This window comes from Carcharodon carcharias, chromosome 27 (assembly GCF_017639515.1).
Source record: "Carcharodon carcharias isolate sCarCar2 chromosome 27, sCarCar2.pri, whole genome shotgun sequence".
Lineage (NCBI taxonomy): Eukaryota > Metazoa > Chordata > Chondrichthyes > Lamniformes > Lamnidae > Carcharodon > Carcharodon carcharias.
In genome coordinates this window covers 19517556-19542231 of record NC_054493.1, presented here as the reverse complement: position 1 = coordinate 19542231, position 24676 = coordinate 19517556, and the positions used below count along the sequence as shown (strand labels likewise).

Here is a 24676-nt window from a genome sequence, read left to right as displayed (position 1 = left end):
TTTAAATGTTGCAAGAGGAGATTGACCCCCTCTAGGTTTTTATTGAATGGAGACTGCTTATTGACGCAGTGCCTGTACATTACACAGCGGAGGATGACTGAAATTTTCACTGAGCAACATTTAAACAGACAGTGGATTCACTCAGTGTGACAGTGTGTTCCAGTTCTATATATGCAATCACAGAATCAATTCCTATGAGCTGTTTTGAACACGACATTTCAAACAGGTTGGATGTTATACACATGTTGGAACTGATTTTCTTGTTTTACTTGAAATGAATATTCATAAATCTATTTGTGTGGGAACTTGCTGAATAACAGCGGGACTGGCAAAGTTTGGACAAGATTTTCTTGCAGCCAAAGGACACAAAGCAGAACTATGTCAGTAATATAATTAGGAGCAAGAATGGAAGGACTCTACTTGATGCTGGATGATCTCAAACCACCAACCTTTCAACTGACAGCTGAAGGCACCTCGTGAGTCTGCCCAAAACGCAGCTTGGTGGGCCACTGGTTAGATTTCAGTGCTTTCACTTTCTTCTTTCCGTTCCCAGTGCCAATGACTATGTAAATATTGTAATGAGCAGCCAATGACCAATTCAACAAAGACTCAAAACGTTAGCTCTGCAGTTCCCTCCACAGATGCTGCCAAACCTGCTGAGAGCTTCCAGCACTTTCTGTTTTAATTATCATTACCGGCCTGATCATAACATAAACTAAATGGTCGGCCATAATCAGTGGAATGAGGATAAAGTCAAACTTTCAGGGATGGTATTTTGGGAATTGGAATGAAGATTGTTGAAATGCCTCATGCCGATCAGCTGGGCTCCTCCATCAATGAGGATGGGATTATTTCTGGAGCCTAATCGTCCACTGCAGCTGCGAGGACAAAATCAGCTACCGATGCAGAATATTAAACTTCAGCCCGTTACAGGGATTACTAACATCAGGAGAACCAAACCCCAACTATCAAAATGAACATGGTTTAGTCGTCGATGTGATTAACAGCAGCAATAACAGTGAATACAACCTCTGGAGCCATTTTTGAACTCGCTGGTGTGTCAGCAGTTGGGATAGCTGAGTGAACGGTCTCCCTCCAGTGTGAACTCGCTGGTGTGCACTGAGGTTGGATGAAGACCTGAATCTCTTTCCACAGAAAGTACAGCTAAATGGCCTCCCCTCAGTGTAAATTCGCTGGTGAATGGTGGTCTCTCTGCAGTGTGAATACGCTGGTGTCTCAGCAGGCTGGATAACTGAGTGAATACCTTCCCACACTCGGAGCAGGTGAACGGTCTCTCCCCAGTGTGAATCCGCTGGTGTCTCAGCAGGTCAGATGACTGAGTGAATCCCTTCCCACACTCGGAGCAGGTGAATGGCTTTCTTCCCCTGTGAACTCGCTGGTGTCTCAGGAGGTCAGATGACTGAGTGAATCCCTTCCCACACTCAGAGCAGACGAACGGTCTCTCCCCAGTGTGAATTCGTTGGTGTCTCAGCAGGCTGGATGACCAAGTGAATACCTTCTCACACTCGGAGCAGGTGAATGGTCCCTCCCCACTGTGAACCCGCTGGTGTCTCAGCAGGTCAGATGACTGAGTGAATCCCTTACCACACTGAGAGCAGACGAATGGTCTCTCCCCAGTGTGAACTCGCTGGTGTGTTCGCAGGTTAGCTGAGTAAGAGAACCCCTTCCCACACTCAGAGCAGCTGAATGGCCTCTTCCCTCTGTGAACCCGCTGGTGTCTCAGCAGGTTAGATGACTGAGTGAATCCCTTACCACACTCAGGGCAGACGAATGGTCTCTCCCCTGTGTGAATTAGCTCATGTGTTCGCAGGTTGGCTGAGTAAGTGAATCCTTTCCCACACTCAGAGCAGGTGAACGGCCTCTTCTCCCTGTGAACTCGCTGGTGTCTCAGCAGCTCAGCTAACTGAGTGAATCCGTTCCCACACTCAGAGCAGGTGAAGAAACTTTTTCCCCTGTGAACTCGCTGGTGTCTCAGCAGGTCAGATGACTGAGTGAATCCCTTCCTACACTCAGAGCATACAAACGGTCTCTCCCCAGTGTGAATTAGCTGGTGTGTTCGCAGGTTGGCTGAGTAAGTGAATCCCTTCCCACACTCGGAGCAGGTGAACAGTCTCTCTCCACTGTGAAATAGCTGGTGTCTCAGCAGGCTGGATAACCGAGTGAATACTTTCCCACACTCAGAGCAGGTGAATGGCCTCTCCCCACTGTGAATCTGCTGGTGTCTCAGCAGGTCAGAGGACTGAGTGAATCCCTTCCCACACTCAGAGCAAGTTAATGGCCTCTCTCCAGTGTGAACCCGCTGGTGTCTCAGCAGGTCAGAGGACTGAGTGAATCCCTTCCCACACTCAGAGCAGATGAATGGTCTCTCCCCAGTGTGAACTCGCTGGTGTGTTCGCAGGTTAGCCGACTGAGTGAATCCCTTCCCACAATCAGAGCAGATGAATGGCTTTATCCCCCTGTGAACTTGCTGGTGTCTCAGCAGGTCAGATGACTGAGTGAATCCCTTCCCACATTTGGAGCAGGTGAACGGCCTCTCTCCAGTGTGAAGCTGCTGGTGTCTCAGCAGGCTGGATAACCGAGTGAATACTTTCCCACACTCGGAGCAGGTGAACGGCCTCTCTCCAGTGTGAACTCGTTGGTGTGTCAGCAGGCTGGATAACCGAGTGAATACCTTCCCACACTCGGAGCAGGTGAACGGCCTCTCCCCACTGTGAACTCGCTGGTGTCTCAGCAGGTCAGATGACTGAGTGAATCTCTTCCCACACTCAGAGCAGGTGAATGGCCTCTCTCCAGTGTGAAAATGCTGGTGTCTCAGCAGGCTGGATAACCGAGTGAATACTTTCCCACATTCGGAGCAGGTGAACGGCCTCTCTCCAGTGTGAACCCGCTGGTGTCTCAGCAGGTCAGATGACTGAGAGAATCTCTTCCCACACTCAGAGCAAGTGAATGGCCTCTCTCCAGTATGAACTCGTTGGTGTGTCAGCAGGTTGGATAACCGACTGAATACCTTCCCACACTCAGAGCAGGTGAATGGTCCCTCCCCACTGTGAACCCGCTGGTGTGTCAGCAGGTCAGATGACTGAGTGAATCCCTTCCCACATTCGGAGCAGGTGAACGGCCTCTCCCCAGTGTGAACTCGCTGGTGTCTCAGCAGGTCAGATGACTGAGTGAATCCCTTCCCACACTCAGAGCAGGTGAATGGTCTCTCCCCTGTGTGAATTCGCTGGTGTGTTCGCAAGTTGGCTGAGTAAGTGAATCCCTTCCCACACTCAGAGCAGGTGAATGGCTTCTTCCCACTGTGAACTCGCTGGTGTCTCAGCAGCTCAGATGACTGAGTGAATCCCTTCCCACACTCGGAGCAGGTGAACGGCCTTTCTCTACTGTGAAACCGCTGGTGTCTCAGCAGGCTGGATAACCGAGTGAATACTTTCCCACACTCGGAGCAGGTGAACAGCCTCTCTCGAATGTGAACCTGCTGGTGTCTCAGCAGGTCAGATGACTGAGAGAATCTCTTCCCACACTCGGAGCAGGTGAATGGTCTCTCTCCAGTGTGAAATTGCTGGTGTCTCAGCAGGCTGGATAACCGAGTGAATCCTTTCCCACACTCAGAGCAGGTGAATAGTCCCTCCCCACCATGAACCCGCTGGTGTGTCAGCAGATCAGAAGACTGAGTGAATCCCTTCCCACACTCGGAGCAGGTGAATGGCCTCTCCCCATTGTGAACTCGCTGGTGTCTTAGCAGATCAGATGACTGAGTGAATCCCTTCCCACATTTGGAGCAGGTGAACGGTCTCTCCCCAGTGTGAATTCGTTGGTGTGTTCGCAGGTTGGCTGAATAAGTGAATCCCTTCCCACAATCAGAGCAGGTGAACGGCTTTTTCCCACTGTGGACTCGCTGGTGTCTCAGCAGCTCAGATGACTGAGTGAATCCATTCCCACACTCAGAGCAAGTGAACGGTCTCTCTGCAGTGTGAATTCGCTGGTGTGTTCGCAGGTTGTCTGACCGAGTGAATCCCTTCCCACACTCGGAGCAGGCGAACGGCCGCTCCTTGGTGTGAGTGCGTCGATGTTTTTCCAGCTGTGATGGGTAATTGAATCCTTTCCCACAGTCCTCACATTTCCATGGTTTCTCCGTGGTACGGGTGTCCCTGTGTGTCTCCAGGTTTGATAATCAGTTGAGTCCTTGTTCACACACAAAACACATGAACAGTCTCTCTCCACTGTGAATGGTGAGATGTTTTTTTAGGCTGTGTAACTGGTTAAAGCTCTTTCCACAGTTAGTTCACTAGAACACTCTCACACGGGTGTGTGTGCCTTGCTGCTTTCCCAGTCGCTGATGTTTGAAATCTTTTTCCACAGGCGGAACAGATAAACATTTCTCCTTTCACATTAAAAGGCCGATGATATTCAGGGTCTGATGAATCGAGTGACTCTGTCAGATCTTGATTTTTGATTTGAGTTCCCCCTCTGTAAATCCTCCCCTTTCAATACCCTGTAAAAGGATTTTACAAAAGTTATCACTGTTTGTACAGGATAGAAATTCAGAGCAGACAATTCTTGTTTCCATGCAACATTATTCCTTGTTCCTCCAAAACTGCAAATCCCCGTCCCACACACTCCCCCTCCTCCCTGTGCTGAAATCCAAACAGAGATTTGCACAATTCTTCTCGTATCTTTTTAACCAAATTTGTACAACTGGAGGTGACAATATGTTTGATCATTCACTTCAGTCATTACTTGTGACCAAACATTAACCTGAAGCCCCCTGACCGACCATACAGAATAGCAGGTGTTAACCTTGTGTCCAAAACTTACTGTGCGGGGATTTAATGAGCGATCATGAAGGTGGTTTCTCCAAATCTCCCAGGGTTTCCCTTCCTTCCTTCTCTCCCTCTCTAATTAAGCTAAACCTGGGCTCAGTCTCATGGTCCATTCTGGTTACTGCATCTCTTCCTGATGACTAATTAACCCCAATTAAACAGTGAGAGACAGAAGACACTGTTTTCAGACCATGCTCCAATCCCCATTCCCTAGATACCAACTCCATCCCTTTTGCTGGGAACAGTCTGAGGTTAAGCCACTGTGTTCAGAACCTCGGTGTTACATTTAATCTCGACATAAGCTTCTGACCTCATATCTGTGCCATCACTAAGATTACTGGTTTCCAACTCCGTAACATCACCTGACCTCACCCCTGTCTCAGTGCATCTGCTGCTGAAACCCTCATCGCTGCCGTTGGTACCTCCAGACTTGACTATTCCAACACATTTCTTGCTGTTCTCCCACATTCTACTCTCTGTAAACCTGAAACCATCCAAAGGTCTGCTGTCCATGTCTTCACTCAGAGCAAATCCTGTTCCTCTGTCACCCATCTGCTTCCTGACTTGCCTTGGCTCCCAGTCAAGCAACAACTTTATTTTAAAATTCTCATCCTTGTTTTCAAATCCCTCCATAGCCATGCCCCTCCCTAACTCTGTAGTCTCCTCCAGCCCCACAACCCTCTGAGATATCTACACTGCTCGAATTCTGGTGTCTTGCACATTTTCCATTTTAATCGCTCCAGTTTTCATGACCATGCCTTAAGTTCCCTCCTTCCCAAGCTCTGAAACTCTCTCCCTGCACTACTCCCTCTGTCGAGCACACTTTCCCCCTTTAAGACACTTGAGTATTGCTAAAAAAAGACATTCTGTAAAAACTTTTTATATTGCATTTATCAGGACAGATGCAAAAACACCAAATTTCAAAGATTATCAGTTGGGCTCATAATGTGTCTCACTTACACTTGCTAGAAGCTACATATATTCATACACAGGGACCTGTCTACTGCAGGCAGCAGGAACATGTCCAGGCATGGGACCTTTTGTTGAATTAAACAAAAGCATGGAGGATGGTAGCTCTTTGGTGCATTCTCCATGGCAATGCCTTGATCAATCAGAAAGGACTGGCCAACCAGTCAACACCCTTTCCTCGTGCAGCATAAATTGTTGTTTGCTCAGAAATTTGGTTTTCTTGCATCTGTCCGGGTGACTGCAATATGAAATACCAACAATATGTCTCCCTTTTTCAGCAATACTTAAATTCTGTACTACTGAGTGACTATGGGTTTACAATTCTATTGTTGCTGATCTAAAAGTCCCGGTGAACACACATTTTATGAGTGTCTCCCTTGGGCTGTTGTTCATTGTCCCCGTGAGGATGGCAGTCACGTATGCGCCCAACATTACATTGCCCCTATAAAGATGGCGGTTGCGCCTGTGCCTAATATTACATTGCCATGAACTACCTCTTCCTACAGCATCGAGAAAATGCGGGACCGATGGCTCCTTATTGAGGGTTTTGGGCCAGCACTGTCAGTTTATGAAACTTTCCAACCCACCGGTCAGCCCTATCTCTTTTCACGGGTTTATTTTCGGTCCTGGATCCACACTCGGTCTTTGTAAAACTCCCCTTGTCCAGTCCATTCCCACCTACATCCGTGATTCCTCTGACACCCTACATCATATCAACAATTTCCAGTTCTCTGGCCCAACCGATTCCTCTTCACCATGGACGTCCAATCCCTCTACACCTCCATCCCCCACCGGGATGGTCTAATGGCTCTCTGCTTCATCCTCGAACAGAGGCCTGAACAATCCCCATCCACCACTACTCTCCTCCATCTGGCTGAATTTGTTCTCACACTAAATTTCTCCTTAAACTCCTCTCACTTCCTCCAAATAGCCACATGGGCCCCAGTTATGCCTGTCTCTTTATGGGGTATGTGGAACATTCCTTGTTCCAGTCCTACTCTGGCCCCCTCCCACAACTCTTTCTCCGGTACATCAATGATTACTTCGGTGCTGCTTCATGCTCTCGTCTGGACCTGCAAAAATTTATTAATTTTGCTTCCAATTTCCACTCCTCCAATATTTTCACATGGTCCATCTCTGACACTTCCCTTCCCTTCCCTGACCTCTCTGTCTCAATTTCTGGTGACAGACTGTCCACCAATATCCATTACAAGCCTACCGACTCCCACAGCTCCCTCGACTACAGCTCCTCACATCCCGCTTCCTGTAAGGACTCCATCCCATTCTCTCAGTTCCTTCGCCTCCGTCACATCTGTTCATATGATGCCACTTTCAAAAACAGTTCCTCTGACATGTCTTCCTTCTTCCTTAACCGAGGTTTTCCACCCACGGTCGTTGACAGGGCCCTCGACCGTGTCCGGCCCATCTCCCGCGCATCTGCCCTCACACCTTCCTCTCCCTCCCAGAAACATGATAGGGTCCCCCTTGTCCTCACTAGCCTCCACATTCAAAGGATCATCCTCCACCATTTTCGCCAACTCCAGGACGATGCCACCACCAAACACATCTTCCCTTCACCCCCACTGGCGCCATTCCGCAGGGATCGTTCCCTCCGGGACACCCTGGTCCACTCCTCCATCACCCCCTGCACCTCAACCCCCTCCCAAGGCACCTTCCCATGCAACCGCAGAAGGTGCAACACCTGCCCCTTTACTTCCCCTCTCCTCACCGTCCAAGGGCCCAAACACTCCTTTCAAGTGAAGCAGCGTTTCACTTGCACTTCCCTCAATTTAGTCTACTGTATTCGCTGCTTCCAATGCAGTTTCCTTGACATTGGAGAGACCAAACGCAGACTGGGTGACCGCTTTGCAGAACACCTCATTCTGTCCGCAAGAATGACCCAGATCTTCCTGTCGCTTGCCATCCACCCTGCTCTCAAGCCCACATGTCTGTCCTTGGCTTGCTGCATTGTTCCAGTGAAGCTCAACATTACATTGCCCCTAGAAAGATGAATTGCGCATGCGCTCAACATTACATTGCCCCTAGAAAGATGAATTGCGCATGCGCCCAACATTACATTGCCGTGAACTGGGGCCTTCTTTCTACAGCATCGAGAAAACGCGGAAGCGATGGCTTCTTATTGAGCGTCTGGGGCCCGACAGCGTGAGTTTATGAAGCTTTCCAACCCACCAGTCAGCCCTATCTCTTTTCACGGCTTTATTTTCGATCTTGGATCCGCACTCGGTCTTTATAAAACTCGCATTTTAAATCCCCTCGCTCGAGCTCGCTTACCGTCTGTCTCCACGGACTGCGCATGCTCCAGCTCACGATGATTGACGGCAGCTCCGGACCAATAGGAAGAAGGGGGCGGAACTGGAGGACCGTGCGGGAGAGGCTGGACCTCCAGTCAATCAGAGTGAATGAGGGCCGGGGGGGGGGTGTCTGGCTGGTTCGGAGCATGCGCAGTACGGATGAGATGAAAACTGTCGGGTTGACTCCAGCTGGTGAGAAAGGGTCGCGTGCAGGAGAGGAATGGAGCCATAGGATTCATAAGCACCCAGTGTAGGACTCCAAACCCGGATTAGAAACTCCTGGAGCCCAGTTTACACAGAGTGCTTGGAAACTCCTTTTCCAGGGGTAAGGGGAGGATTTACACACTGCAAACTCAAACCAAGAGTTCTCTATTTCTATCCTGGACTGACTTGCTGAAACACAGTGAATTCAGGCTGGAGTGAGGCTGTTCAGTTGCTCACTGTGTGATATCAGCACATCATCCCACCTGCTGAGGCACAGGCGCATTCACATTGATGACAGACCTTTTAAATGACCAGAGTGTGAGAAGTGCTTCAAAAGGTGTGGGGAACTTTGCGGGGAGGTTTGCTGGTGTTATTGGCGGGGTTTTAAACTAATTTGTCGCGGGGATGGGATACCGAATGGAGATGGTGATGTAGTCAGGGGTGATGTACAGAGAGGTATATAAGAAAGAAACAAGTCAGTCTGGAAGGCAGAGTGTACAAAGCCAAATTAAGGCACAAGGGAACATGGCAAGGCTGGATGGCATTTATTTTAATGCAAGGAGTGTTGCGAGTAAGGCAGATGAGTTGAGGATGTTTGTTAACACATGGAGATATGTCATTGCTATCACAGAGACATGGCTGAGGGAGGGGCAGGAATGGCAGCTCAATATTCCAGGGTATAGAAGCTTCAGGCAAGAAAGGAAGGGGTGGGGTGGAGTGGGGGTTGTAAAAGAGGTGGTGGTGTCACAATATTGATCAAGGCATCAATTACTGCAGAAAGGAGGGATGGTATCTTAGAAGGTCTTAGAGGCCATATGGGAAGAACTTAAAAACAAAAAGGGGCAGTCACAGTCAGGGAGAGATAGAAGGGCAGATATCTAGGCAAATCTCAGAGAACTGTCAAAAAAATAGTGTAATAATAGTCAGGGATTTCAACTTCCCCAATGTTAACTGGGATAGACAAAGTATGAAATGCTTAGAGGGGGCTGAATTCTTAAAAGTATCCAGGAGAACTTTTTAAGCCAGCACAGAGAAAGTCCTACAAGAGAGGGGGTGGTGCTGGATCTTCTTTTAGGGAACAAAGCTGGGCAAGTGGTAGAAGTGCCAGTGGGGGAGCATTTCAGTGATAGTGACCATAACTCAGTAAGATTTAAGGTAGTTATGGAAAAGGACAAAGATGGACCAGAAATAAAGGTTCTGAACTGGGGTGAAGACCGATTTTAATATGATAAGACAGGATCTGGCCAAAGTGGACTGGGAACAGCTACTTGTAAGAAAATCTACATCAGAGCAGTGGGAGTCATTCAAAAAGGAAATCGAGTGTGCAGGGCCAACATGTTCCTATAAAGGACCAACAAGTCCAGAGAAACCTGAATGTTGAGGAATTTGCAAGATTAGATAAGGGGAAAAAAGGGAAGCTTATGGTAGATACGGAGGGCTCAAAACAGCGGGAGCCCTTGAGGAGTATAGAAAGTGCAGGGGGTTACTTAAAAAAGAAATTAGGAAACGAAGAGGAGGCATGAAAAACACTTCTGGTTAAAATCTGAAGGCATTTTATAAATATATTCAGGGCAAGAGGATAACCAGGGAAATATTAGGACCTATAAGGGACCCAAGTGGCAATCTGTGTGAGGAGCTGGAAGATGTAGGTGAGGTTTTAAATGAGTACTTTGCATCTGTATTAACCATACAGAAGGATGATGTAGATATAGAAATCAGGGAGGGGGACTGTGATACACTTGAACAAATATCATTGAGAGGGAGGTATTAACGGTTTTATTGGGCCTTAAAAGTGTATTAATCCCCAGGCCCAGATGAAATGTGTCCCAGGTGCTGTGGGAGGCAAGAGAGGAGATTGCAGGGGCCCTGACATTAATTTTCAAATCCGCTCTGGCCACAGGAGAGGTGCCTGAGGACTGGAGGAGAGCTAATGTGGGATAAACCAGGGAATGATAGGCCAGTGAGTCTAACATCAGCGGTAGGGTAACTTTTGGAAAACATTCTGAGGGACAGAATTGATCCCCACATGGAGAGGCAAGGATTAATCAAGGATAGTTATCATGGCCTTGTCATGGAGAGATCGTGACTAATAAATTTGATTGAATTTTTCAAAGAGGTGACTAGGTGTGTAGATGAGAGCAGTTCAATTGATGTAGTCGACATGGATTTCTGTAAGGCTTTTGACAAAGTCTCGCATGGGAGACAGGTCAAGAAGAGCCCATGGGATCCTGTGCAATTTGGCAAATTGGATCCAAAGTTGGCTCAATGTCAGGAGGCAGAGGGTGATGGTCAAAGGTTGTTTTTGTGACTGTAAGTCTGTGTCCAGTAGCATACTGCACAGTTCGGTGCTGGGTCCCTTGCCGTTTGTAGTGTACACTAATGATGTAGACATGAACGTAGGAGGTATGATCAGTAAGGGTGCATTTGACACAAAAATTGGTAGTATGGTATATAGCGAGGAGGAAAGCCTTAGACTACGGGACGATATAGATGGGCTAAGATAAAAGCAAAATACTGCAGATGCTGGAAATCTCGAACAAAAACAAAAATATCTGGAAAAACTCAGCAGGTCTGACAGCATCTACGGAGAGGGACATAGCCGACATTTCGAGTCGAAACATCAGCTGTGTCCCTCTCAGCAGATGCTGTCAGACCTGCTGAGTTTTTCCAGGTATTTTTGTTTTTGATATAGACGGGCTGGTCAGATGGGCAGAACAGTGGCAAATGGAATTTAATCCTGAAAAGGGTGAGGTAATGCATTTTGGGAGGACTGACTAGGCAAAGGAGTATATGATGAATGGAAGGACCCTAGGAAGTTCAGAGGATCTGATGGACCTTGGTGTGCATGTCCATAGATCCTTGAAGGCAGCAAGAGAGGTAGATAAAGTGGTTAAGAAGGCATATGGGATGCCTTTATTAGTCGAGGCAATGAATACAAGAGTAGGGAGGTTATGATGGAGCTGTATAAATTGTTAGTTAGGCCTTATCTGGAGTGCTGTGTGCAGTTCTGGTCGCCACACTATAGGAAGGATGTGATTGCACTGGGGAGGGTGCAGATTCACCAGGATGTTGCCTGGGCTGGAGCGTTTCAGCTATGAAGAGAGACTGGATAGGCTGGGATTGTTTTCCTTAGAGCAGACAAAGGCTGAGGGGGAGACCTAATAGAAGCATACAAAATTATGAGGGGCATAGATAGGAAGAAACTTTTTCCCTTAGTGGGGAGGTCAATAATCAGGAGGCATTGATTTACGGTGAGGGGCAGGAGGTTTAGAGAGAATTTGAGGAAAAATGTTTTCACCCAGAGGGCAGGGGGTGTGGTAGAGGCAGGAACCCTCACAACATTTAAGGGGTATTTAGATGAGCACTGGAAACACCACAGCACTACGGTTATGGCTACGGGCCCATTGTTCATTGGGGTCTGTTTCTGCTGATAAATTCCAGCCCAGTTATAGGGGTTAATATTCTGGATAAATGTCAAATTAATCAGCTTTGTGTAAAACACAGTGTGTCGAGTCTTTTTAATTTCTCTACAGAAGTTAGTTCCTTTTGAATCGCTCTCTCTCTCCGGTCTCCTCCGTCTTCACCTCCAGCAATAAGTACGAGGATCTCATGGAGCTTCTTTGTCAATAAGATTGAGACAATCTGAGCAGCTGCCTCTGCTGCTTCCCTCCCTTCCACTAGCCCACCTGGACAAACTGTCTCTAAAGATCCCTCATGTCCGAGCCCTGAATACACATCTTTCTCCAGTTTCTCTCCCATTTCCTCTCATGCCCACTCAGTGCTCATCTTGTCAATGAAACTCGCCTTCTGCTCCAGTGACCCTATTCCCACTAAACTGCTGACCATCCAACTTCTCCATGTAGCTGATATTGTTAACACTTCTCTCTCTCTCTCTTCTGGTACTGTCGTTCCCACCTTTAAATCCACTGTCCTGACCCATCCTAAAAACAGGATCTATCCTTGCACCCTCCTATTTCTCATCTACATGCTGCCACTGTGTGACATCCAAAAGCACCACGTTAGTTTTCACATATAAACTGACAATGCCCAGCTCTATCTCACCACCATCCCTCTCCATTCCTCCGCTGTCCCTAAATTATCGAACTGCTTATCCCACATCCGGTACCGGATGAACAGAAATTTGCTCGTTTTAAGAATTGGGAAGATCAAAGCCATTGTCTTCAGTCACCACGACAAATTCCGTTCCCTAACTACCGAGTCCATCCCTATGAGGCAACATTGGGATATGTTGTCCTATGTTTGTCAAGCCAGGAATTTTTGTTCCTAAGTGCGAGGGAGAGAGAGAACTATTCCTATAATATTCAGTACATTTCAGGAGACTTTATAAGGTTATTAGATAATGATTTCTCACAGATCTCCCCAGCTTGAGAAGGGAGAATCCTTACTGACTTCTCACAACCGATTTCTGACTAACCTCACTAAGCCACAAGCTTGTTTTCCTCATTTCTTGATGACAAACTGAAGATAACATACTAAAGCTGCTAGAATGATCAGAATCAGCAACACCTTGAGCTGCCACCAAGAATAAATGTCAAAACTTTTCCACTAAAATGTGATAACTATCGACTTAGATTCATCCTCCCCACCTGCCGATCATCTCACACAATCTAAATTATTGACATGTCGTAAATACATCTGGTTCAAACAGAAGTTCATGCGCAGACTTGATTCTCCAGCTCTGTTCACCTGCATCCACCTTGTGGATATTTTTAGTTTCACTAGGGAGTATATGTTAATGTCCTGATAATTTAAAATGTCTCATTCAATTTTCCACAATAATCATTCCATGCTGTTCTGTTGTCAAGTAGCAGAGCATGTCTGGGACCTGTTCTTCAGTGCAGGGTCACCATGCATTTCCACATGTTAATTACACCACATGTAACAACAGATCACATCTGCACACTCACGCCGTATCCCAATACCATGCTGCATGTGCCAACTTATTGCAAGTCACTCTTGGCCTTTCAGGTGATTGTATCAAAATATCAATGGGGTGTCTGTCTGAAGATCTTTACTGATCCAACCCTGCATGGTTCTAATGCCTTGGATAGTGGCCAGACTATCAAATTCAGTTTCTTTTAAATACAGAGACAAGGACACAGACATCACCAAGAGAAATCTCTGTTTACTGGTCTCATCTACACTTTCCTGACTTTCATTTGAATGTACAAGTATATCAGTTTTCACGATACCCAGGTGAATTATTCCACTTCCCAACTGGTGGTGTGATTTCCTCTATCTTTTATTCTAAATGCATCATTCCATGAATTACCATTCTATCTCATTCAGGAGCACTGGAGGAACTTTACTGTCCCAGTTAATACTCACATAATATGGCGTTTATAGATCAGAGACAGAAGTACAGATACTTGCAATCAGATTGTAGATCACTCCCATTTCTCCTGTTCTCAGGCACTTTATCTTGAATGATAACAAATGGGATGAAGCCAAATCTTTAAAAAGCAAGCCTTTTGTTTAAATTGTCACCAGGCTGTCAGCTGAAAGGGTTAACTTCTCAGCTTGTTAGCAAAGGGGCTGAAGAAACATTCTCAAATGTGCACACTTGTGTCAATTTTATGTGACTTCATTTTCAGATCAAGGATGAACCAAACCCCATTTCAATTTCTGTTTTTCCAATTCTCTTGGTATTTTCCTCAGCTTTTCACAAATGTTTGTTTTTCTTCTTTCTTCAGGCACCTTTCCAAATGACGGTAATAAAACTGAAGAAAAATAAAACTGAATGTTCACTTTCACAAGCAAAAGAACCCTCTGAGACTGAAAAGAGTTAAAGAGGGTGGAGCTTCCCACAGCTTGTGAGCTCCGACACGTAACCTCAAGGCTGAAGCTTATCTTTAGGGAATCAAATTTTTCGATGCCTTTTACAATTGTACAAGTTCACTGTGATTCATACTTAAAGGTTTACTTTCACTCAGTCATTATAACCTTTCACTTTTCTCAGCGCAGAAACAGCCAGCATTTTCGATTAAATCCCAGTTGTAAACTTCTCTTGTAGCTGGTGAATGGAGGAGCTCATGTCCGCTGCAGATCTGCCAGCACAGAAACCGCACTGTGCTTCTGGACACACTCGGTCTGCAAGTAGATGGAGTCTTTTAAGCCTGACCCTAGTGAAGGTCGTCCCTGTGATGCTGAGGAGTGAGATGTCCCTGTAGTTGTTGCAATCTCCTCTGTCACCTTTCATTTTGTATCATGTGATCATTCTTCAATCACACGTGTCCTGTGGAATGGATCCTACCTCCCAACAGAGAAGGAGGAGGTCATGAAGCTGTGGCAGTGGTTGGGACTTTCCAGGCTGGAGCAGTTAGGCTGGAATTCCATCCTTCCCAGGTGCCTTTCTGCTTTGTAAGGAATCAATGACCTTTTCAAGCTCAAGTGATGAGGGTTCCTCATCCAACTCAACCATGACAGGAAGCTGCAGGAGAGAGTCAAACGGAAACTGGGAGATGTCTGTCTCACTGGAGCACAGCTCAGTCATGTTTAACCCGGTTGGTGAGAACTTCGCCATCTGATTTCAGGGGGTAACTTTGGTGATGGTCGGACCTAGCGCCCTCCTGATCCCATCATCCAAAGCATGTAGATTTACACAGGCAGTTTGGATTTCTTGACGTGGGCTGATCCAGTGTTTATTTGCGCATATCTCACTGTCCTTTACACAACTGTCTAGGCTACTTTCAAGTTACACAGTGCTCTAGCTGTTGGGTTTATGTTGTACATCAGGTAGGCTTTGCTTTTTGTTTCAATGACAGATTCATTTCTGCAGAATCGATCTCAAACCAGACTTTGTTGTGGATTTACCTTTTACCAAATGTTGCTGCTGCTGTGTCAGAAATGATTGAACTCAGTGAATTCCAAGATTCATCAACATCAACATTGACTGATGAAGCTTTTATCGATGTGACTGTAAAATATTTTAATGTTTTGTTATGTTCCTTGATAAATTAATTTCATCATGTTGTCTCTGTGTGGAATGTGCAAGTCAGTAAGAATTGTCAGCAAGGATTAATCAGCATTTTCTAATTGGAAATGTTAATCAGTGGAACCTCTCAGATACTGAATTGTAGATTTTGCACCTAATTTAGGATTGAAGTAAAAGTTCATAATTTTGTTGTAATTTAGTTCCTGCTGAGAGTTCTTGAATTAAGTAGCAAGATCACAGATGGTGCTTTTAAAAAGAGACACCACAGCCTTGATAATCAGTGACAGATCCAGCAAATTAAACTCCAACCAGTTTTCAGATTGTTAACATCAGCAGAGTCAAAGCTAATACTATCTGACTATCCATCCTGGACGCGATTGACAGCAAAATCCAATCCCTGCAGTCACTTGTGAATTCGCTGGTGTGACAGCTGACTGAGTGAATCCCTTCCCACACATAGTGCAGGTGAACAGCCTCTCCCCAGTGTGCACTTGTTTGTGTACTTTAAGATTAGATTAGTACTTTAAACTAAATTAAATACTTTAGCTTAGTACTTTAAGATTCTTTCCACAGGAAGTGCAGCTGAATGGCTTTTCCCCAGTGTGAACTCGATGGTGTGACTGAAGGTTGGCTGACTGAGTGAAACCTTTCGCACACACAGAGCAGGTGAATAGTTTCTCCCCAGTGTTAACTCGCTGGTGTGCAGAGAGGTCGGAGGAATGCCTGAACCACTTACCACTGTAGGTGCAGCTGAAGGGCCTCTCCCCAGTGTGATCTCGCTGATGTGTAAGCAGAGTGGATGACTGAGTGAATCCCTTCCCACACACGAAGCAGGTGAACGGCTTCTCTCCAGTGTAAATATGTGGATGGCTTCTCATACCCTGTAAAAGGAGTTTGCAAAAGTCATCACTGTCAATCCAGCATGGAAATTAATAATTGACAATTCCACTTGCTATGGAATATTTCTTCCTCTCTTGTCTCCACACGGCCACCAACCCCCCCCACTGCCCACCCCCGCCCCAAGCTGTAAATCCCAGTCCCACAGACTCTGTCTCCTCCCTGTGATGAAATCCAATCCCATCATACAATCACCACCATTTCTTTGTTCCACTTGCAGTTTTCTATCTCCCTCGGTGCTGGCTGGGTTCAGTTCTACAACCCCGCTGTAAAAGGAGTTTAAAATCCATTACTGTCAGTCCAAGATTAGTGATTGAGAAGAGACAAACATTTCTCTCGGTTTGAGTTTGCTGTGTGTAAATCCTCCTCTTCTAACCCCCTGTAAAAGGAGTTTCCAAAATCCATCCCTGTCAGTCCAGGATAGAAATGCACAACATTCTCTTCTCCTGCTACCAGGACCAGGATGACCGCGCATGCGCCCTGCTGCACATTGTCCGCTATAAAGATGGTGGCCGTTACCCCTGGCCTGGTGAAGGGAGAAATCCAGACTTTTTCAGCCCTTTTTTCTGCAAAGACAAGACCAGTACCTTGTTATTTGGGGTCTGCGGCCTGCACTGTGTCTTTATGTAGCCTCCCTGCCCACTCCATTGGCTCCATTCATCCTCACACACCCACTAACTCTGTTAGTTTGCTCCACTCGACATTCTCTCACTTGCTCTGAGCAGCTTCAGTCACAGGCCAGCACTGCGCATACTCCAGGCACACACTGTAATGTGCATGTCATAGAGGTCTACAGCATAGAAAAAGGCCCTTCGGCCCATTGAGTCTGAGCCAGTCAAACAAGTACCTAATTTGTTGTGGAAGGAACCCTGGTTACTAAGCATTTAAAAGAGGCATTAAACAAGAAACATTTCTTACATTAACTATATCTCATAGCTCCATATACATGGCACTCCCTTGACATGGTGCTTTAAGCAGCTTTAACTCTGATTGTACTCCATCATCTCCAGCCTTGGGAACGTCCCTTTTGTGGCTGTCAAAGGGTCACAGGTGGTGACTATTTGCTGTCTTGCCTGGTGTGGGAAATCGGAAACAGTTGTGTGCCACAGTTTAAGGTGAGGCCCAAAACTGAAACAAACTTCTGTCACCAGTAACCATATTGAATGCATCACTCAATCAAACAGGACAAGCAGCAGCTGCAGCAGGGATGACTGAAATACAAAACGTGTGTCCTGGGTGAATTTTGGCAATTCAATAATAGTTTTAACAAGGAGGCACAGCATGCTATACGTACTCGATTAAATCCCAACCGCTATGTTTCAACATTACCCTGATGAATATACCAGAGGCCAATGCTCTGGTGTTGAATTTTTCAACTTTCTCTTCCACCCCAACCCCCATCCTTCACATTCTACTGGAGATCATGTTTCAAGCCAATTAATGCAATGTTGGTTATCCCGTTTGGAGATGTTACATTTCTGTAGCATTTGCAGGGAGCTGCTGTATTGAGGATAGGGCACGTTATCCCCTTTGAACTCTGGGTAGCCCCGCTGCCATTGAAAGCCCTTTTCCTTTGCACAGAAAATTATGCTTTGTGATCCAATGACGACTGGAGGCCAGGGCCAAGACATATTATTTATCAATTGATATAACAAACAACAAAGTGCACGGATCCTCTGCTGTCCCAGGTGTAAATAGCAGCAGAACAATCCCTGACAGTTAGATGTGAACTCCATGGAGTCTCAGTCGGCGGTGTGAGCAACTGATTCTTCTTCCCATAAACAGGACGTTTAAACTCCGTTTTTGTTAGTAAAAGACAAGCATATGAACATATGAATACACGAACAAGGAGTAGGAGCAAGGATAAATCATGCTGAGCCTGCTCCGCCATTTAATAAGATCATGGCTGATATGACAGTAACCTCAAATTTGCATCCTGCCTACCGCCAATAACCTATCACCCCCTTGCTTATCAAGAATCTGTCCGCCTCTGCCTTAAAAAGATTCAAAGGTTCTGCTTCCACCACGTTTTTAGAGAGTTCCAAAGCATCACAACCCTCAGAGAAAAAAATTCACCTCATCTCCATTTTAAAAGGGCGAACCCTTATTTTTAACTAGATTTCAGCACAGGGCCAGTGGGAAGTTCAGTTAACATGATTGCCAAGCAGTGAGGAGCGAATTTGCAATTCATGAACACCTTGTATGTGCATTTCCCAGAGTGAAATTTGAATGGAATCTATCGTTCTCCATCATAAGAGTATTCAAGATGGAAAGCCATAAATATTTGGGCACTCAGGGAATCAATGGATATGGGGGAAAGTCGAGTGGAGCTGGAAGGTCATTCAATGGTGGAGCAGGCTCAATCATTGGTCTGTCAATAAATGGTCTATCGCTGCTCCAATTTCTTTTGAACATCACTATGATCCTTTGAATGTGGAGGCTGGTGGGGTGAAAAGTGAGGACAAGAGTGACCCTATCGTGGTTCTGGGAGTGAAAAATAAAATGAAACCGCCGATAAGGAGAGATTTGAGATAGGATGGGTTGGTGATGCTGGAGAGAGAGATCAAGTGTGTACGTATGGCAGCGCATGGATGAGGTGAGAACAGCAGCATGAGGAGCATTGTATGACCCGGAGATACCTGTCATTCTGGGTGGATTAAAAATATGAGGGATGGAACTTCAGTTGAATCCACGAGGGGTAAGCTGGAGATGGAGACAGTCACTGAGGAAGGAACCATGGTAGGGTCCCCCTTGTGCTCAATTTTCACCCCACCAGCCTCCACATTCAAAGGATCATCCTCTGACATTTCAGCCAACTCCAGCATAATGCCACCAACAAACACATCATCCCTTCACCCCACCTGTCGGCATCCCGTGGGGACTGTTCCCTCTGGGACACCCTGGTCCACTCCTTCATCACCCCCAACACCTCATCCCCTTACCTTGGCACCTTCCCTTGCAATCGCAGAAGGTGCAACACCTGGCCCTTTAACTCCTCCCTCCTCACCATCCAAGGGCCCAAACTCTCCTTTCAGGTGAAGCAGCATTTCACTTGCACCTCCTTCAATTTGGTCCACTATACTCACTGCTCCCAATGCAGTCTCCTCTACACTGGGGAGCCAAATGCAGACTGGGTAACCGCTTTGTGGAACACCTTCGGTCTCTCTGCAAGCATGACCCAGACCTTCCTGTCGCTTGCGATTTCAACACACCATCCTGCTCTCATGCTCACCTTTCTGTCCTTGGCCTGCTGCAATGTTCCAGTGAAGCCCAACGCAAACTGGAGGAACAGCACCTCATCTTCTGATTAGGCATTTTACATCCTTGAGTTCAACAACTTCAGACCATGAACACTCTCCTCCCTTTTTCATTCCGTTTTAAAAGTTAATTTTATTTTTTATCCACTTATTTGTTACTTTTATTCACTGTTTTATCCCGTTTTTAAAAATTCCTTTTTACATCCTTTTTCGTTTTGTCGGTGACATCTTTGGCAATCTCTCCTTAGCCCCACCTATCACTGGCCTTCTATCCAGCTTCACCTGCTCCACCCACCCAGCACTACCCACTCTACACCACCCACTCCATCCCACCTTAAACAGTATAAACTTTGTCACATTTCTACTTTTCTGTAGCTCTGAAGAAGGCTCATATGGACTCGAAATGTTAACTCTGTTTCTCTCTCCACAGAGTTTGTCAGACCTGCTGAGATTTTCCAGAATTTTCTGTTTTTATTTCTGAGTTACTAGTCTAGTGACAACATCACTATTGGACTGTCTCCCCATCTTGTGGTAAACTAATTTCTAATGAAGTTCCTGAATTATGGGGAAAGATCAGAGACAGTGGTTCTTAAAGGGATACTGCAGCAACACAATCAGCAAAAAATCCAGAAAATGAAGCTCCAGCCCAGTTACAGGGATTAGCAACATCAGCAGAAACAAACACCAACTGTCAGAATAAACATGGTTCAGTCCTGGTTGTGATTAACAGCAGCAACAACAGCAGAGTCCAACTCCTGCAGTCAGTTGTGGACACGCTGGTGTCTTAGCAGGTTGGATGACTGAGTGAATCCCTTCCCACATGTGGAGCAGGTGAACGGCCTCTCCCCAGTGTGAACTCGCCGGTGTATCAGCAGGTTGAATGACTGAGTGAATCCCTTCCCACAGTCGGAGCAGGTGAACGGCCTCTCCCCCGTGTGAATTCGTTGGTGTACAATAAGATTGAATGAAGACCTGAATCTCTTTCCACAGGAAGTACAGCTGAACGGCCTCTCCTCAGTGTGAATTCGCTGATGGTTTAGCAGGTCAGAGGACCCAGTGAATCCTTTCCCACATTCAGGACAGGTGAATGGCCTCTCTCCAGTGTGAAGCCGCTGGTGGGTTAGCAGGTGGGATGACTGAGTGAATCCCTTCCCGCAGTCGGAGCAGGTGAATGGCTTCTCCCCATTGTGAACTCGCTGGTGTATCAGCAGGTTGGATGACCGAGTGAATCCCTTCCCACACTCAGAGCAGGTGAACGGCCTCTCTCCTGTGTGAACTCGCTGATGTGTCAGCAGGCTGGATGACCAAATGAATCCCTTCCCACACTTGGAGCAGGTGAACGGTCTCTCCCCGGTGTGACTGCGTTGATGGTTTTCCAGCCAGGATGGGTAATTGAATCCCTTCCCACAGTCCTCACATTTCCACGGTTTCTCCATGGTGCGGGTGTCCCTGTGTCTCTCCAAGTCGGATGATTAGTTGAAGCCTCGTCCACACACACAACACGTGTACAGTTTCTCCCCGCTGTGAATGGCGTGATATGTTTTTTCAGGCTGTGTAATTGATTAAAGGTCTTTCCACAGTCAGTTCACTGGAACACTCTCACTCAGGTGTGTGTGTCTCTCGGTGCTTTTCCAGTCACACTGATGTTTGAAATCTTTTCCCCGAGACAGAACAGACAAACGTTTCTCCATCCACTTTCAAAGGCCGATGATACGCAGGTCCTGATGAATCGAGTGACTCTGTGAGATCTTGACGTGATGTTTGGTTTGAGTTTCCCGGCTGCAAATCCTCCCTTTCTCATTCTCTGGAAAAGGAGTTTACAAAAGTCATCACTGTCAGTGCAGGATAGAAATTCAGAATAGGCAATTCTAGTTCCTATGGGACATTTTTTCCTCTCTTGCTTCCCCAAAGATACAAATCCTAGTCCCACACACTCTCCCTCCCTCCTGTGCTAAAATCCAAACAGAGATTTGCACAATTCTCCTTGTATCTTTTTAACCAAATTTGTACAACTGGAGGTGACAATATGTTTGATCATTCACTACAGTGATTACTCGTGACCAAACATTAACCTGAAGCCCCCTGACCGGCCATACAGAATAGCAGGCGTTAACTTTGTGTCCAAAACTTACTGTGTGGAGATTTAATAAGTGATCGTGAAAGTGGTTTCTCCAAACCTCCCAGGGTTTCCTTCCTTCTCTCCCTCTAAGTTAAACCTGGGGTCATCTCATGGCCCATTCTGGTTCCTGCGTCTCTTTCTGATGACTAATTAATTCCAGTTAAACACTGAGAAGACTGAAGACGCTGTTTTCAATCCCTGCTCCAATCTCCATTTCTGAGACATCAACTCCATCCCTCTCCCTTGGAACAGCCTGAGATTAAGCCACTGTGTTCACAACCTCGATGTTAAAATTGATCTCGACATGAGTTTCTGACCTCAGATCTGTGTTATCACTAAGATTGCCTGTTTCCAACTCTCAGTGCATCTGCTGCTGAAACCCTCATCCCTGCCGTTGTTACCTCCAGACTCAAATATTCCAACACACTCCTGGCTGGTCGCCCATGTTACCCTCTGCAAACTTGACACCATCCAAAAGTCTTTTGTCCATGTCTTCACTCGCAGTGAGGCCCATTGCCCTAACCCCCCTCTACTTCCTGACCTGCCTTGGCTCACGGTCAAACAGCAACTTGATTTTAAAATTCTCATCCTTGTTTTCAAATCCCTCCATGGCCTCGCCCCTCGCTATCTCTGTAATCTCCTCCAGCCCCACAACCCTCTGAGATAACTGCGCTGCTGTAATTCTGGCCATGCACATTTCACATTTTAATCACTCCACTATTAGTGACTGTGCCTTCAGTTCCCTCCTCCCCAAGCTCTGAGATTCTCTCCCTACACCTCTCCATCTGCCTACCGCACTTTCTCCCTTTAAGGCACTTGAGTATTGCTAAAAAAAGAGACATTCTGTCAAAACTTTTTATCTTGCATTTATCAGGACAGATGCAAGAACATCAAATTTCAAAGATTAACAGTCAGGCTCATAATGTGTCTCACTTACACTTGCTAGAAGCTTCATATACAAGGAAGAAGGAACATGTCCAGACATGGGGCCTTCTGATGAATCAAACAAAACCACGGGGGATGATAGCTCCCTGGTGCTTATTCTATGGCAATGACCAATCAGAACTGACTGGCCAACCTATCAGTACCCTTTTCTCATGCAGTATAAACTGTTGTTCCCTTTGAAATTTGGTTTATTTTCAGCCCTGCACTCTCACTATTTTCTTTTAGAATGACTCCCACTGCTCTGATGCAGATTTTCCTACAAGTAGCTGCTCACAGTCCACTTTGGCCAGGTCCTGTCTTATATTAAAATCGGTTTTCAACCAGAACCTTTATTTCAGACCATCTTTGCCCTTTTCCATATCTACCTTAACTCTTACTGAGTTATAGTCACTGTCACCAAAATGCTCCCCTGCACTTTTTCCACTTACCCAGCTTTGCACCGCTGCCTCTCTTGTAGGATTTCCTACATGCTGGCTTAAAAAGCTCACCTGGTTACATTTTAAGAATTCAGGCCCCTCTAAGCCTTTCCCACTTTGTCCTTCCCAGTTAATATTTGGGAAGTTGAAATCCCCTACTATTATTATCCTATCATTTTTACACTTCTCTGAGATTTGCCAGCACATCTGCCCTTTGATCTCTCCCTGACTGTTTGGGGGTCTATAGTACACTTGTGATTTCCCCCTTTTTGTTTTTAAATTGTACCTATATGGCCTCATTTGAGGAACCTGCTAAGATGTCATCCCTCCTTATTGCAGTAATTGACTGCTTGATCAATATTGTGACCCTACCTCCCCTTTTACACCCCCCACCCCCATCTCACCTGAAGATTCCATACCTCAGAACATTAAGCTGCTATTCCTTCCCTCTCTCAATCATGTCTGTTATAGCAATGATATCATATCCCCATGTGTTAATCAACACCCTGAACTCATCTGCCTTACTCACAAGACTGCTTGCATTAACATAACTGCATCTGGCTTTGCCATGCTCCCTGTGCCTTAACTTGACTATATAGACTCTGCCTTCCATACTGATTTGGTTTTTCTTATATATTTGCCTGGGCATCACCCCTATTATACCTCCAGTCTGTAACCCATCCCCCACCAAAATTAGTTTAAATCCATACCCACAGCATGAGCAACCCCCACCCCCTGCAAGGATGTTGGTCCCGTTCCAGTTCAGGTGCAACCTGTCTGACTTGTACCGGTCCCAGCTTTCCCAGAAAGGGGCCCATTGATTCAGGAATCTAAAGCCCTCTCTCCTGCACCCACTCTGGACAGTGATGGATTTTTTTATAATCTCTTTTTTACAGCATTTTTTTTATTTGTTCATGGGATGTGAGAATCACTGTCTGGGTGAGTATTTATTGTCTTTGCCTCATTGCCCTTGAGGTGGTGGTGGTGAGCTGCCTTCTTGAACCGCTGCAGTCCATGTGGTGTAGTCCATGTGGTGTTGGTAGTCCCACAGTGCTGTTAGGAAGGGAGTTCCAGGATTTTGACCCAGCGGTAGTGAAGGAATGGCTGATATATTTCCAAGTCAGGATGGAATGACTGGGACGGTGCTCCCATCTATCTGCTGCTCTTGTCCTTCTAGATGGTAGTGGTTGTGAAGGTGCTATCGAAGGAGTCTTGGTGAGTAGTTGCAGACAGGAAACTCAAACCAAACATCACATCAAGACTGGACAGAGTCATTCGATTCATCAGGACCTGAATATCATCATTCCACCTGCTCCACCCTTCTTAAACAGTATGAAGCCCATGATATTTCTACTTCTCTTTTAGCTCTGAAGAAGCTCATATGGAGTCGAGACGTTGACTCTACTTCTCTCCCCACAGATGCTGTCAGACCTGCTGAGGTTTCCCAGCATTTTGATTATATTTTGCCCCCTACAAAGATGGCGTCCGCGCATGCACCATGCTGCACACTGACCCGAATAAAGATGGCGGCTGTTAACCCGGGACTGTAACTGGGAGAAAGCTGCGGCCTCGCTCGGCGCAAACGGGGAGACGCTCCGCCGGGGGCCTGGAAATTATTTTTCGCGGGTTTGTGGTTTACACATGTTTACGAAGCTTGCCCGCCCACCCGCCAGACCCATCGCTCCCTCTGCCCCGCCATTCACTTCCTTACCGATTGAGGATCAGATAAAGACGCTTCCCTCCATCGCCATTACTCGCACT

General features: G+C 46.3%; 2 pseudogenes; both read right to left on the bottom strand.

Annotated features, from left to right (window-relative positions):
* LOC121270491 lies at positions 1-24676 on the bottom strand (annotated as a pseudogene).
* LOC121270350 overlaps positions 17159-24676 on the bottom strand; it is a 37812-nt pseudogene continuing 30294 nt past the window's right edge.